Source organism: Myotis brandtii, unplaced genomic scaffold, assembly GCF_000412655.1.
Source record: "Myotis brandtii unplaced genomic scaffold, ASM41265v1 scaffold889, whole genome shotgun sequence".
In the NCBI taxonomy this organism is placed as follows: domain Eukaryota; kingdom Metazoa; phylum Chordata; class Mammalia; order Chiroptera; family Vespertilionidae; genus Myotis; species Myotis brandtii.
In genome coordinates, this window is record NW_005371640.1 from 1,097,634 (window position 1) to 1,114,527 (window position 16,894).

At 41.2% G+C, this 16,894-nt stretch overlaps 1 long non-coding RNA gene across 1 annotated transcript in view; it reads right to left on the reverse strand.

Annotated features, from left to right (window-relative positions):
• Positions 1–10,281: 10,281 nt before the first annotated feature.
• The window catches only part of LOC102262572, a 14,427-nt gene continuing 7,814 nt past the window's right edge, over positions 10,282–16,894 (reverse strand). Inside the window, exons 2-3 of the long non-coding RNA XR_314661.2 lie at positions 14,990–15,119; positions 10,282–10,481 (exon numbers count right to left, since the gene is read on the reverse strand). This is a non-coding gene — a long non-coding RNA (uncharacterized LOC102262572). The remainder of the gene's footprint in view (positions 10,482–14,989; positions 15,120–16,894) is intronic.

Below are 16,894 nucleotides of genomic sequence, written 5' to 3' on the forward strand. Positions count from 1 at the left end.
CCTTCTGTTTGCAGGCTGCAGGCGGACGCTCTATCCACTGTTTTCCTTTCACCTTTATAATACCACCACATTACAGTCTTAGAGTATTCAGAATTTGACTGTATACATATTTTACCAATGTATTTTATCAATGTATTATATATTTTCATGTCTTCATGCTATTAGTTAACACCCTTTTACTTCAGCTTGAATAACACCTTTCAGAATTTCTTATAAGGCAGGTCTAGTGGTGATGAATCACCACAGCTTTTGCTTGTGTGGGTAAGTCTTGATCACGCCTTCATTTCTGAAGAACAACTTTGTTGGCTATGGTATTCTTGATTGGCCGGTCTGTGGCAGCTGTGCTGGCCATTGGTTTCTTCAGTGGTGAAAGCAGCTGGAAGGGTCTTCTGCAGAGCTGGTCACTGGAAACCAAGGTCATTCTCAATACATGGCTGAAACTGGTAGCCTCTGCTTTTCTTCTTTGTTTCTAGCCACCTCTATATATCTCAGCTTTGTCAGTCCCTGGGTGGAGTAAAACCAAATATGGTTCTACTTGCAGTGCACCGAAAGGCAGGGGAAGCTTTTCACTCACTTCATTTTCTCTTTTCTCATCAGGGAAACTATTTCTAGCTGGGAAGTTCCCTCTTAGTCAAGCATGTCAAACTCGTGGCCCGAGGGCCACATGCAGCCCACAACGAATATTTTTGCGGCCCAGCCAATATAACGGCATATGTAAGACACGTTTTAATAAAAATTTCGTAACTTGATTTTTACAATATCCTGTTGTACATAATTATTAATAATGAACTACAACGTTCACTAATGACTGATTACTGTAATCGTGTTGCATTCATTTCCCTTACGTGCCTTGTGCACAGGCACACCATTTCTCTCCAGTAATACCAGCAGCGAATATTTTAGCAGCTGATGGCCACGTCATTAGTCTTGTACTGACTTGTTTGGTGTGCGCAACAGGAAATATTTAGCTTTCGGAGAACAAAAAAAATAGGTTTATTTGCCAAAAAAAATTAATTTGTGCAGATATTCAGTGTCTAGTAAGTTAATGTTTAAGAAAAAATAATAATTTTTATTAAAATGTTCTATTATTTTATGTGAACGATGACTCATTTGTTTCAGCCCTTTGCATTCAGCATGTCTCTATCGACATAAACCTACGTTTCTATGAAAATTGAAGCTTTTGTTTTTTTTGCGGCCCACATAAACTTAAACCTTGTTTATTTGGCCCGTGTTAGCCTTTGAGTTTGACATGCTTGCTCTTAGTGATGAACAATGCTGGCTTTGGGGATGGAATGATGCAGGCAAAATGAACCTGTTTTCCTTCCTTTTTATGTGGTTATTCTCATATATTTTGTTTCACTGTGTTGCTGAACTTTCTTAGTGCACTCCAGTGCTCCTCCAGAGCTGGTTTGTTCCAGCAGAGTTGGCAAACTATTGATCTTTGTGAGGGGACATGGGATTGGATCTCCTACACTGCCATCTGGTGACATACTATGTAAAGTACAATTTGTCATTTATTTTCAATATTTAGCTTCTGTATACCATATAAAAACAAGATGAGCAAAGTATATAAACTTAATATTAGGTTCTGTAATTAGTGTTTTAGTTACTTAAATTACTTATAAATGACCCAGACACTTAATAAATATCTATTACTTAACTCTATGGTTGCAAGTGAGCAAAGCAAATTTTGGAAACTGTTTTTAGGCAGATGTCCTATAAAACCAATCAAAGGTAACCATCATCTCAATTTATTTCTTCATTATCTATTTTTAACCTTCTTTTGCTAGGAAACCCAGATAGGATAAAATATATGCTGACATTATATTTAATGCTGATAACGCAAAAGACACAGATGTTTTTATTAAACAAACAGAATTACACTAATCTTATTTACCAAATATTTTCAAAATTCATGTTAATTTGAACAACCTTTGAACTTGTCCCTATTTTTCTGGTAGTTTTAATAATATTTAATTTATATTAGTTCTTATTTATCTCTATGTTAATTTAAATAGAAGTCATAAAATTTTTATAAGTTACTTTGGTAATACCAGCTGGAGATAGACAAATATACTAGTACATAACATAAATGCACACATGGACAGACAGATGCAAATAGAGATCTTATATATTTTATTGCAAAAATTAACCTTAAATCAGGCAACACAGCAATAAAAAAACTCACTGGTTTATGTAAAATAGCGGCCTCTCATCTTACTTCACTTTATATTTACATCTCAATTGTGTTTCTGACCAAAATGGAACAACTAAAGGTTACATGGTCAATATGAGAGATGATGCTTTTACCCACATTTGTGGCAAAGACTCATGTGCCCTTACCAGGATTTGAACCATGACCTCCTGGTTCATAGGTCAGTGCTCAACCACTGAGCCAAGCCAGCCAGGCGACTTGAACTATTTTATTTTGATACTAGAGGCCCGATGCACAAATTCGTTCACGGGTGGAGTCCCTCGGGGTGGCCTGCAAGGATTGAGCCCCAGCTCGCACCCACAGGCTCGCAGCTCCAGCTTGAGCCCCCAGCCTGAGCCCCCAGCCTCGCAGCCCCGCAGCCCCGTCTGGCACTCTGCCATGGCCTGGTGCCACCCCCTCACTTGCTCCACCATCCTACCTGTGGGGTGATCGATTGGGGCCAGGGCCCACGCTGCCGCCGCTGGTTGCCATCTGCAGGGCGATCGGTGCGGCGATTGGGCCCCCACTCGCACCCGCCTTGGCCTGGTGCTTCACAGCAGCTCCTGCATTGAGCGTCTGCCCCCTGTTGGTCAGTGCACTTCATAGCAACCGTTCAGATGGACACTTAACACATTAGCCTTTTAAATATATACTATCGATGTAATCTTATGAGGTTTGTAGACTATATTTTAGGCTGAAGTGATATCTAATGGCTATCTAGAGGTCACTAAAATTATCTGATTGGATAAACAATTCAGTCTGTGTCCAATTAACCCTTTTCCTTTTCAGCCTCAGGCACTTGCTCTTGTTGAACCTTGAGTCCCTTGAGAGATCCCAACAGGGGCATGGGACTAAAGTTCAAGCAACTATAGGGACTTGATGGGCTGAAGAAGGAAAAGAAACGTGTGGCAGGGATGGGCAGAGGGAAGGAGGAAGTAGGAATTTGAAGGGGGACATATTAAACAATTCAAGAGAGTGAATAAAATATCAGAGGTGTTAAACAGGGGAGGGAAGAATAGAAGCAATGAAAATGGAGAGGTCTTAGAGGAGCCAATATGGGAAGACTGCAAGATTCTCCAGGAGGCTAGAAAATTCCAAATTATCCTCAGAAAAATCATGGCAATGAGAAGAAGATGGATGAAGTTGGCAAAAGGAGGTGGACAAAATAAACAAACAAACCAAATAGAAAAACACTTATAGATACAGAGAACAGACTGATAGTGGACAGAGGGGAGGGGTTGGGTAACTGGGTGAAAAAGGTGAAGGGATTAAGAAGTACAACTTGGTAGTTACAGAATGGTCACAGAGATGTGGATCGTAGCATAAAGAGTAGGATAATTACTGTTGTGATGGCTGTGCGTGGGGCCTGGTGGGTGCTTAGGGTGCCAGGGAGACCACTCTTTTTTATTGTTTTAAATATATTTTTATTGTTGATAGTTTTACAGATGTCTCCAATTTCCATCCTTCCTTTATCCCCCTTCTCCCAGCCCCTACCCACCCCCGCAGGACTTCAGGGACCACTCCTTAGACTACATGATTTTGTAACCACTGTGCTGTACATCTGAAACTAGTGCAGAATGGTGTTGAGTGTAAACTGTAATTGAAGAATCAATCAATCAATCAATTAATTAAATAAAACCAGTAAGAAGGATGCACCCCCCACCACCACCTCAGTTCGGGGTCAATGGAAAAAATGTGGAAGGGACACAGTAAGGGCTACACATATTGCAAACATTTCTCTTGTGAAAGAAAAAAATAAAGGGAAAGCAGCAGTAGTGGCAGCTTCTCCCAGGATCCAGGAAATACTGGTTTAAGGCTGACTCTTATAGGACATCACTCTGTTACATTAAATTCTTTGCTCTCCCTGGATCTGCTCCATTCTCAGTGCAAGAGGTGAAGTAGTTAATCTCAAATGCCCAAACAGCTCTAGAGTTCTTATCTGTTATCACCAGCAAACCTTGTTTGTGTATGTTTAATGCCCTAAGTTCATGTACCCAATGACTAATCTTCTATGTATCTAATTAACAAATTGACATTTTTATCTACTGGTTCAGATGAGGCAGGAAGTTCAAGAGAAAACAGAACGGAAAAAGATTACTGAAATTTAAACAGTGGACACATTTGGAATGTTGAGGGAAATAACCTGTAGCATGAGGATCAGGAAGTAGTGTAAAATAGTGCAGGAGTCACAAATAGTGATGTTGGAAAGGGAGAAAGGACCGAGGTCATGAAGACCATTTGATGCCAGACTGAAAAGGTGGTCTTCATTCAACAGGGGGATATGTTATGAATATCCTGAAGCTCAGAGTTTTCCTGGGGCACACTTTCACCTACAGACTTTGAATTCACACACTGCACTTTCTCCTTTCTCTTTTGTGGTGCCATTAATTATCAGAGGCCATATCAATAGAGTTAAAGCTTTTGCAAAGGACACCACCACAATGAATATAATAATACATTTTCATATGCACTGGCATATTTAAACCTGATTTTATGTAAGTTTCAGGGTATCTGAGTGGACAATGTGAAGGGAAGAATTCTATTTCATAACACTTGAATCACAAGAGCAGGTAGGACAATGGATCTAAGACAAAAGGAAATGTAAATTATAACTGGCTGGCTCTATAAAATTATTAGGACAATAGAGGAAGAAAAATACAGGACCAGGTGAGTTTTAAAGCACTATGCAAGCAATGTGCCTTGAAAACAATCACAGGCTTTGTCCTAGTAAGACCCCCCGCCCCCAACCCAGGCATCTACCTGAAAACACTCTGAAATGCGTATTCATGGTCAAAGATATTCCACATGGTTACTAGAATGGTACTGCCTTGGAATAGCTGAGCATAAAGGAAGTTGCCAGGTAAACTAAGATATAGCCATTGATGGAATGGCATACAGACATGATAAATTTGAATACCTTGTGGGATTTGGGGGGGAGGCAATGCTATAATGTGGAAAAGGGAGAGTCCAATGTATTTGTTAGATTAAAGAATGAGGTATCTTTCCCGGCTGGTGTGGCTCAGTGGTTGAGCATCGACCTATGGACCAGGAGGTCACGGTTCAATTCAGGATCAGGGCACATGCCTGGGTTGCAGGCTCAATCCCCATAGGGGACGTGCAGGAGGCAGCTGATCAATGATTCTCTCTCATCATTGATGTTTCTATCTCCCCCTCTCCCTTCCTCTCTCTAATCAATAATATATATAGTATATGAACTAGTCACACCTTCCTTAAATTACAAAAAAAGGAGGTATCCTGAAGTTGTAGTCTTTTTTATTTTATTTTTAAATATATCTTTATTGATTTCAGAGAGGAAGGAAGAGGGAGAGAGAGATAGAAACATCGATGATGAGAGAGAATCATTGATGGGCTGCCTCTTGCAAGACCCCTACTGGGGACAGAGCCCGCAACCCGGGCATGTGCCCTTGACTTGAATGGAACCTGGGACCCTTCAGTCTGCAGACCGACGCTCTATCCACTGAGCCAAACCACTAGGGTGAGGTTGTAGTCTTTTAAATGTGCCTCTCCCCTGCAAAGTCTGTATAGAAGCCAGTGCTTTCCCCTGGTAGTTCTGCTCTTCTTCCCCCAGGGTTTTGGCAGGCCACGAGGTCTTGTCTTCCTGTAAGTTTTTCCTTCTGCTGGTACTAGGGTGTAAAACTGAGAATGCAGTGGTGTTCCTGTTAAACAAAACATTTTCACAGCTGAAAGCTTTTCTGAAGGAATGGTTTATGCAGTAGCCAAAATGCTAGCTAGAAAGGACTAGGTCTGGTGCATACAGACTGAACTAGCAGAAGCAGGGCTGGGTGAAAACAATAAACATGCCCTCTGTCCTGGAGTTGATGGATGCTTCGTTGCAGTTTGGGGAAGAAATAGGTAAGTTGTTTTGAAAAAAACGTTTACATTAGCTACAGATAGAGGGAATGGGAGAAAATGAAGCAGGGTTAGTTCTGGGAGAGGTTCACAGTCCTTAGGAAAACGTTTTTGCTCCTTTGGATTGGTGGTGGGCAAGAATCCAAAGTTCATGTGTAAGCAAAAAGCTGGAGTGCATGCTGGTCAGTGGTGTCTGGCTATTCTCTTTAGTTAATGGAGGAAATAGCCACCTGGAAATGAATTCAAACATTCAACATACATTCAGTAAGTAGTCTTTTGTTGGGTTTGCCCTGCATTTTTTAAAAATTTATTTTTCAATTATATTTTACAGTCGATATTATTGTTATTAGTTTCAGATATACAACATAATGGTTAGACAATCATATACTTTACAAAATGTTCCCCCCAATATTTCCAGTACCTACCTGGTTCCATAGTTATTACAATACTAGGGGCCCAGTGCACGAATTCATGCACCTTGAAAGGAACTGTGGGCTGTGAGGCTGGGGAGGGCAAGGGTGGGTCTTGGCCCATCCTCCACGCCCCTTACTGGCCCCTCCCACCACGGCCCCAGGTCCCCTATCTGCCAGCAGCCCCACTCCTGCCACCACCGCTCCCACGCGCTGATGGCACCTGCCCCATTCCCACCCACTGACGGAGTGATTGGGGCTGGTGCCAGCAGCAGGTGCAAGCGGCAGCTGCTGCCCCGATTGCCCCTCAGGAGCAGAAGGAGGTGGAGAAGCCCTCAGGGGCAATTGGGGCTGGAGCCGCTGCTTGCACCTGCTGATGGCGCTGAGTGTTCAGGGCCAGTGCCAGAAGCAGGTGCGAACACTGGGCGGGACTGGGGCACGTGGGAGCAAAGGATTTTCAGTAACCACCAAAGGCTTGCCCCGATGACAGCGACCAGTGCCCCATTTGGTCTGGCGTCCCCGCTCACCTGCTCCACCATGCCACCACGGTGACACCCGCTATGTTCCGCGTTCTGCTGCCTGCTGCCAATGCCCGCCATGTTCCACATGCGCCCCCTGGTGGTCAACACACGTCATAGCAACTGGTTGTTCCGCCATTCGGTTTATTTGCATATTAAGGTTTTATATATATAGTTGACAATATTCCCTATGCTGTACTTTACATCCCCATGACTATTTTGTAACTACCAATTTGTACTTAATCCCTTCATCTTTTTCACCCAGTCCCACAACTTCCTTCCCATCTTTCCATCTTTCCAATATATATTGCCCTGGCCAGTGCTGCTCACTAGATAGAGTGTCAGCCTGCAGACTGAAGGGTTCTGGGTTCAATTCTGGTCAAGGGCACGTACCTCGGTTGCAGGCTACTCCCCGGCCCGGGCCAGACCCTGGTTGAGGCTTGTTCAGGAGACAACCAATCAATGTGTTTCTCTCACATCAATGTTTCTCTCTATCTTTCTCTCTCTCGTTCACTCTCCCTAAAAATCAATGGAAAAATATTCTTGGGTAAGGATTAACAACAAAAAAATAATGTTTTTTTATTGATTTCAGAGAGGAAGGGAGGGGGAGAGTGTCAGAGCGCAGCCAGATGGTGCTCTGAGTTGTTCTGGGTCCATGTATTCTCCTAACTTCTCCCATTCGACTACGCCAGGGCATGTCCCTCTTGATCCCTACCCACTGTACTAACTGTTGGGAACTTAGTTCAAGTTCCTTTTTTATCTTCTGCTCACAAAGACACAGGTCAAGTCTCTGCAGTGGGACAGATGGAGAAGCCATGAGAAGTTGTGGATATATAAGAATGAGTCTATTGCAGAAGTCAGTGGCCACATGGCCATCAGACAAGACAGTTGTTTACACCAAAGTCCATATAGGCAGGCAGCCGGACACCAGCTGGTGAATATATATCTTTCTCACATACTAGTATTGATCTCTGTACCCACAGTCCTTGTCTGAGCAATTGCACGCTGCCCCAGACTCACCGCATCACTTTATAGCGGCACCTGCGCTCTCCCTTAGAGCTACAGCCTCAGTAACCTCTCTGGCCCAGCAGTTTCTCCTGTCTCCCCTGCCCAGCACACTGGCTGGTTAACATGGTAGCTATATCTGAGCTCTCTGAGCTCTTAGCCTTACATCGTAGCAGTATCAGCTCTCAGCTCCGTCTGAGCTCTCTAGCTTCTCCTGCACACATAGGAGCTACATTCTCTGTGTCTACTGCCTCTGCTTCTCTGAGATTTCTGGCCTCTGCTCTGCTGCTCTCTCTGCTCTGTCTAGCAGACTCCTGGTCAGTAACCTGTATATTACTCCAGAGACAAAGAAAGCTTCATGCCAACAATGACATCAATCATATTTTGGTTATAGAAGGGCACAGTGTACTGTGTGTCCTCGCACCTGCGGTATCTTGGCCTGATTAGGATTCCCAGGCTCAGAGTCCTTGAACATCCCATTTAGGCACATGCCCAGAGCAGCCTTTGGCCATTCTGGCGTATTGATAACAAGGCCTCTGTGCTTCTACCGGCCTTGGCTATCCAGGAACCTGATGTGGTTCCCACAGAGAGAAAGGGAGAGGGAGAGAAACATCAATGATGAGAGAGAATCATTGATTGGCTGCCTCCTGCACGTCCCCTACTGGGGATCAAGCCCGCAACCTGGGCATGTGCCATGACCAGGAATCAAACCGTGACCTCCTGGCTCATAGGTCGATCCTCAACCACTGACCCACACTGGCCGGACTTTCCATGTACTTTTTAACTGAGAGTCCGCTCTTATCTCTTCCTTCCACCCTCTGGCCTGCTGTAATTTAATTTAGGACACCTAAGAATTTTCTCCTTGTCACTTGGATGGTGGCTACCAGCACACTTTCACCATGGAATGTGAACTTGGGTGAAATGTGGGCCTCCAATGAGGGTGGGGATTAAAAAAACCTCATTGACAAAGGCAAAGCAGGATGGTATGTACCCAAGAATGGGTGTTTTTTAAATAACAAGGTCCACACTTTCACAGGATATTTTAAAGGAGCACTTATGCCCAAACACTTACAAAAAAAAAAAGAAAAGAAAAAGAAAAGTATTTTTCTTAGAACTGATAGGGTGAGGCCAAAATTGAGAAAAAAGTGTTTGGCATGCCCTAGCAGGTTTGGCTCAGTGGATAGAGCATCAGCCTGTGGACTGAAGGGTCCCAGGTTCGATTCTGACCAAGGGCACATGCCTGGGTTGCAGGCTCAATCCCCAGTAGGGGGCGTGTAGCCAATCAATGATTGTCTCTTATCATTGATGTTTCTCTCTCACTCTTCCTCTCTGAAATCAATAAAGAAATATATTTTTAAAGAGTTCGGCCTAATAAATTCACTCTTATTCTGACCTTCTCTGTGCCCCCCCCCCCAATTCAGAATCACTGAAACCTCCAATGTGGCCCCTAAGCTTGCCCCTGTTGAACAAACTCAAAAAGTCTGGAGGCTTTGCTAGAAATAAATAATATGATTTATTTAAGGGTATTAGGGTTTACAAACTGGAAACACTGCTAGGAAACAGCCAGTCTTCCGAAACAGAAGAAAAATGAAAAGCTAAGTGTCTTATAGTAAAAGGTACATTCTTGAGAAGAATCAGTCCTGTGTTCTTAGCCTCTGGATTAGTCCAAGACGGTAATGCTCTAGATGACCAGTGGTTTGGATACATGAAAATCCGTTTCTTAATCCTTCAGGGGTTAATCAGAGGGTTATCTGGAGGTTTGATATATATACAGGCATTGACACAGGACTGAAAAGTTCATAACTTTAAGTTCTCAGCCTACTTAAGACAAGAATAGAATAGTTTCCTCATACCTTAACCTACTTGATATTAGTAATTAGCAGCTTGATTATAGTGACTCCATTTTATTTTTTACTTCATTCCTATTTTCCCTCCTTTGATTAGGATTTTTCTCTCAGAAACCATCATAGATCAAACAAAACATTTTAAAGCCCCTCGATGCCAAGGTGACAATGCCTTTCTTGGGTCCATTATGTTCCTTGTAGGGGGGATTTGGGCAAAAGACATGCTTGCCATATATGAGTTTATATTCAGCACAATATTTGTGCCAGTTTTTATGTTGAAGCCTTAGGATAGGTCCAATCAGGACATTATTGTTACACTAGAGGCCTAGTGCATAAAATTCATGCACGGGTAGGGTCCCTAGCAGCTGCAGGCTATCAGCCGGGGCCTTCCTTCATTCTGCACCACCCCCTGGTGGTCAGCACACATTATAGCAAGCGATCAAACTCCCAGTCAGTTGAACTCCTGAGGGGACACTTTGCATATTAGGCTTTTATATATGTAGATATAAGTTTTAAAACCAGTCTCAGTCTTGAAAACAGTTCAGTTAAACAGTTGTCTCATTTCAGGAGGCGATGATGCAGGTGGTTCCCAAAGATAGGCCTAATGTACAAGCCATCTGGTATTTACTAAGAGGCATCCCTATGGAGACAAAATGATAAACAATGGTTATTCATGGATGCAGAGTATAGTCCCAGCTTCTCATTCCTGAAGGCTGCCAGTCAAAACAATTTCTAGATGGTTGAAGAATCTTTAGGTGGAGTAAAGGGGGTGGTGGTGGGAGTGACAGTCTGATAGATTGTAATATAAATGTCTCTGGTGATTTTTTCTGCAACTGGCATTGAGATTGTCCATGTATGAAGTGTTATGATTACTCTGAAGTTTATATTAAGTTGCTTCACTTTAACTGCATGGCTCTTGGAAAAGGGCAGTTTTAATTCTCAATGATTGCAATTCAGAAGGGTGGGAGAGAAATTGGAAATGTTTGGAGAGTCAGGCAGATGTTATAGGAAACAAGAATAATTCTGGATCCAGTCCAATTTGCAGGTAGGAAAATAAAAACCTCCAAATATAATGAACAGCACTAGAATCTAATATCCAAAAAGGTGTAGTACTGAAACATGATTTTTCAAAAGTCCCACTCATTTTTACAAAAGATAGCCAAATTAAGAGTAAGGTGTTTCTAAAATATGTCTATTTTTAAAAAAGTTTCTGCTATTTTTATAGATGCAGCAAAATTAGTCATTATAGGCTTTAAAAAATCTGCTTTGCTGGAATTTTTCTTTTTAAAAAAATATATTTTTATTGATTTCAGAGAGGAAGGGAAAGGGAGAGAAACACCAATGATGAGAATCACTGACTGGCTGCTTCTTGCAGGCCCCCTACTGGTTGAATTGAGCCTGCAACCCGGGCATGTGCCCTTGACCAGAATCAAACCTGGGACCCTTTCAGTCCATAGGCCGGCGCCCTATACACTCAGCCAAACTGGCTAGGGCTGGAATTTTTCATAAGGTATCTTCAGATTGAATTTTAATTTTATTTTAGTTAATCTTCACCTGAGGATATTTTCCCATTGATTTTTAGAGAGAGTGGAAGGGATGGGGAGAGACAGAGAGAGAAAAATTGATGTGAGAGAGACACTTTGATTGGTTGCCTCCCACACCTCCCCTGACCAGGGCCAGGGAGCCTGCAACTGAGGTATGTGCCCTTGACTAGAATCAAACCTGGGATCCTTCAGTCCAGAAGCCAACACACTATCTCCTGAGCCAAACCAGCTAGGGCCAATTGTCCTTCTTGATATTTTTACTAAAAAGAGTTGAAAACTTATATCCACACAAAGCCCTGCACATGGATGTTTACAGCACTTTTTCATAATTGCCAAAACTTAGATGAAACTAAAATGTCTTTCAGCAGGTGAATGGAAAAATAAATCCAGTGGTCGGCAAACTCATTAGTCAACAGAGCCAAATATCAACAGTACTTCTTCAAAATAGACTCGCTTAGGCTGAAAACAGACTTCTGTGCATGGGCCACGAAGTTTCAATCGCACTGTACGCGCGCCCCCATGTGGTATTTTGTGGAAGAGCCACACTCAAGGGGCCAAAGAGCCACATGTGGCTCGCGAGCCGCAGTTTGCTGACCATGGGTATAGTCAGACAATGGAATGTTACACAGTACTAAAAAATGAGCTATCAAGATATGAAAAGACATGGAGGAACCTTAAATGTATATTACTAAGCAAAAGAAACCAATCTGAATGGGTTACATACTGTATAATTCCAAGTATAAAACATTCCAGAAAAGGTAAAACTATGGAGATAGTAAAAAGATCAGTGGCTTCCAGGGGTTGAGAGGAGAGGGATGAATAGGCAGAGCATAGAGAATTTTCAAGGAAGTGAAATACTCTATATGATATTATAATTATGAATAAGTCATTATATTCTGTTGTTACCCATAGAATATATTACATCAACAGTGAACAATACTAGTAATGTAACTATGGACTTTGGGTGATTACCTGTCAATTTAGGCTCATTCATTGTGACATCATTTGTGCCACTCTGGAAGGCAATATTGATTATAGAGTAGGCTATGCATGTGTACAGGCAGGGGGAAGATGAGAACACTCTGTAACTTCCTCTCAATTTTGCTGTGAACTTAAAACTGCTCATTAAAAAGTCAACAAAATTAGTATTATCAATAGTGAATGGGACAGACTGCCACTCAATACATGCTTCCGCTTCCTCCTCGCTTTCTCTGCCATTGTGGTGCATGCGGTTGATTCTCCTTCACTACATCTTCTCGCGAGACTTTTGGGATCAAGAGGTTCCTGGCCAAGAAACAAAAGCAGAATCGGCCTGTTCCCCAGTAGATTCGGATGAAAACTGGTAATGAATTCGGGTACAACTACAAGAGGAGACATCGGAGAAGAATCAAACTGGGTCTATAAGGAATCCCACATGAGAGACAGCTCACATATTTATGCGGTATCCAAGTTGCCTGCACCTTTAAATGACTGAAAAGATCACTACTGTCTGGACAGTTGGGCACTTTAATTGGAAAATTATTGGAAGCATGATCTTTCTCCCTGCAATAGTAGGTTGGTTCAGTAGTAAATGTGAGACCTTTTAAAAATAAAAATACTACTACTACCGCTACTGCTGCTACTACTACTATTGATGATGATGATGATGATGATGATGATGATGAAGAATGGGACAAACTGGCATTTTGTGCCTTCTTACGCAATGCAACAGCAAGGACCACAGCATCACCTATGTAGCCTTCTTGCTGAAAATGCTTAAATTAATTACAGGAAAACAGACAAGTTCAGACTGTGGAACATAGGCAGCACAATCATCTGGATTCATCAGAAATGCCAATGTTATAAAAAATGAAAAGAAAAAGATAGTAAGCTTCTATACTAGATTAAAAGAAACTAAAAGGGGTATGACAACTAAATGCAGCGCATGCTGCTTGACTGAATCCTGGATCAAAATAAAAAACAAAGGAAATTGTTAGGACAATTGGGGAACTTTGATATAAACAGTATATTGGATAACAGTGTTGAATTAATGTCCAATTTCTCTGAGTGTGACAATAGTAATGCTCCTGTTCTTAGGAGATAAACACTTAAGTGTTTAGAGCTGAAGTGCCATGATATCTGCAAGTTACTTCCAAATGGTTAAGCAAAAACAAAGTGAGTGTGTGTATATACTTATAAAGAGAGATATGTAGCAAAATAAACAATTGATGGATCAACCCAAAGAATGTCTGAAAAGTTAAAATTTTATTTAAAACAACTGGTGAAGAAAAATGTTTGGGGATATAAAGCTCATGTTTTCTGCTAATTATAGATCCTGCTGTTAACTTCAGAAATAAGTCAATGCAGTCACTTTTGTTGGCAGAAAATTTTCTGAAAAATAAAAGAAAAATGTGAGTAAGTAAAAGAATGGAAAAGGAAATACCACCCAAACAAAGGAAAACAAGAGACTTTAAATGCAAAAAGGAAGATAGGTCACTAAAAATAATAAAAGATGTATCTATTTCAGACTTTTATGCATATCATTACAAAGACTCAAATATATAAAACAAAAATTTACAGAATTACAAGAATCTGACAAACTCACAATCACAGTGGGAATTTAAAGCAAAATAGAGAAAGACTCAGATAGAGAGCAGGATGACAGCTATAAAGGGGGCATCAGTTGGGGGGCTGGGTGGGGACAGGTGGAGGGATTGAATAAAAAAGAAAAAGAAAGAAAAAAATTCATGGACACAGACAACAGTGTGGTGATTGCCAGGGTGAGAGGGAGGGGGAGGAGGAGGGGTGGTAAAGGAGGGTATGATGGGATAAATGGTGATTGATGGAAACCTGACTTAGGGTGTACACACAATATAGTATACAGATGATGTGTTATAGAATTGTGCACCTGAAAACTGTCTAATTTTGTTAACCAGGGTCACCCCACTAAATTCGCTAGAGAGAAAAAATAACTTTCTCCATAATTGATAGATTTAGCAACTAATAATATTCATGGTGATATAGAAGAATTATAAGTTTAATGGACATTTATAGAACCCTACATGCAATAATTAGAATATATAAAATCTTTTCAGCCTCACATGAAACATTTAAAAATGGATCATGTTCTCTATAACATAGAACAAAACTCAACAAATACTAGATTATCAGTATTATATAAACCATAATGTCTGTACTGTGTTTAATTGGAAAAGAATAACAAAATGTTAAGCTAAAAAAGATTCATGCACCCATGTCTTGATTTCTAAGTACCGTTTCCCATTAGAAGGTATCAGAGTTCCACAGAGAAATGGTTAATGAAGCAGGAAATACAAGATAGGCCTGAAAGTAAGGAAGTTAATATATTGTGAGGTCAAAGTATGTATCAAACAATGATAGGGACATGTCAAAAAGACAGGGAAGCCAATTTGAATTGGCTACCATGGATAAATCTAGAAAATGAATAATAAATAATGATAAAATAGGACAATCATGAAATAAAGTAAAAATTACGTTTCCAAACTAATATAAATAAATAAAAAACAAATATATGGACAAAAATCTCTTCCTTGAAATAGAATACCAACTAATAAATGCAGTAAACATGATGGAGTTTGAAAATTACCATTTTGCAGTCATCACAGTAAAAACTGAGTCAGTCAAGAATTGTCAGAGGCTGTCAAATCAGTGGATTTTAGTTTGTTGAGAAACAGGATATTTACCCAGTTTCAAAGTATCGCCAGCAAAACCATTAACTGCAAAGAGAAAAATGATAACTTTATAGTGATTGAATCTAGCAAGCATTATCTTAACCAAGTAATCAAGGTTAACATTATTTCTAAGGGGTCAAACCAGTATCATGTGCCACTGATATGATGCCCTGAGAACAATACAACATTACTTCTCTGGTTTTCCTGCCAAAATGCAAAAACAAAATATAATAATGAGAAAATGACACACAAACTTCAATTGAGAGGCATAATAATTTTCCTGTATTTTAAAAAATTGTCAATGTCATGAAAGACAAAGATAGGTTGTACTATTTCAGGTTAGGGAAAACTGAAGAGACATGAAAACTAAATGCAATGGATAATCCTAAATGAAAACTTTACTAAGAAAATAGCTATAAAAGACATTAGTGGGACAATTGGTCAAATTGGAATATGGCCTAGATCCGTGGTCAGCAAACTGCGGCTCGAGAGCCACATGCGGCTCTTTGGCCCCTTGAGTGTGGCTCTTCCTAAGCCTTAGGAGTACCCTAATTAAGTTAATAACAATGTACCTACCTATATAGTTTAAGTTTAAAAAATTTGGCTCTCAAAAGAAATTTCAATCGTTGTACTGTTGATATTTGGCTCTGTTGACTAATGAGTTTGCCGACCACTGGCCTAGATCATAATAGTGGAACACAAATTTCCAACTATATTACAAAGATATAGTAGTCAAAACAGTGTGGTATTGGAGGCAGTTCCAAGATGAAGCAGAAGAGGACTTTAAACCTGTCCCTCCCACAAACACTTAGATGTAGAGCAATTCTTCCTGACAACTGAAGGTTGACTGAACAGTTTCTGCACATCAAACTAGAAAGAGAAACTGCATAGAGAAGGATGGGGAACCACAACAGCTCTCTGGGATCTGTGGGACCTCTCCGGAATTGAAGGTGGTGGTGAGCACCATTGTTAACCTTCCCCTTCCACCTAAATAGTGCAGATTGGACCTCTATCCAGGTGCTTCCACAGACCTGCAAAGCTGCTGCAGGACTTTCCCAGCATATTCTCAATCTGGCCCAGGATACCCAGGGTGCCACTGCACGTATCCATAGTGGGATGACTCACCCAGAGCCTGCTCCAGCCCTGAAAGCCAGACCAAGAAGGGGTCACCACATGCACATGCGTACTGGGCTGCCTTGCCCAGAGGCTGTACCTGCCTCAGACAGCTGAGGCACTGTTGCATGTACACACACTGAGCACACTCCCTGGAGCCCACTTCAGCAAGGACAGCTCTACTAACAGGGAGTCACTGCAAGTGCAAGTGCACTGGGCCACCCTGCACCAAGCGTGCGGTGGCCCCAGCCAAGCAGTGTACCAGGTGCTGCTTGTGGCCAATATGACTCCAAATGGCCTGCCAAAACCACCTTGTACACACAGTTTAATACAAGAACCACTTTTTCAAGATGGGAAGAGAAAGCTACTCAAGCTAAGTAAACATAAGCAAAATGAAACTTTGTAGAATTGAAAAGCTTCTGCACAGTGAAGGAAACTATCAACGAAACAAAAAGACAACCTACTGAATGGGAAAAGATATGCACAAATGATATACCCAATAAGGGGTTGATATCCAAAATATATTAGGAACACATACAACTCAATTACAAAAAAGGTAAACAACCCAGTCAAAAAAATGGGCAAAGAACATGAAAAGACATTTCCCCAGAGAAGACATATAGATGGCCAACAGATATAAGATGCTCAATATCACTAATCATCAGGGAAATGTAAATCAAAACCACAAAAAGATATTACCTCACCCA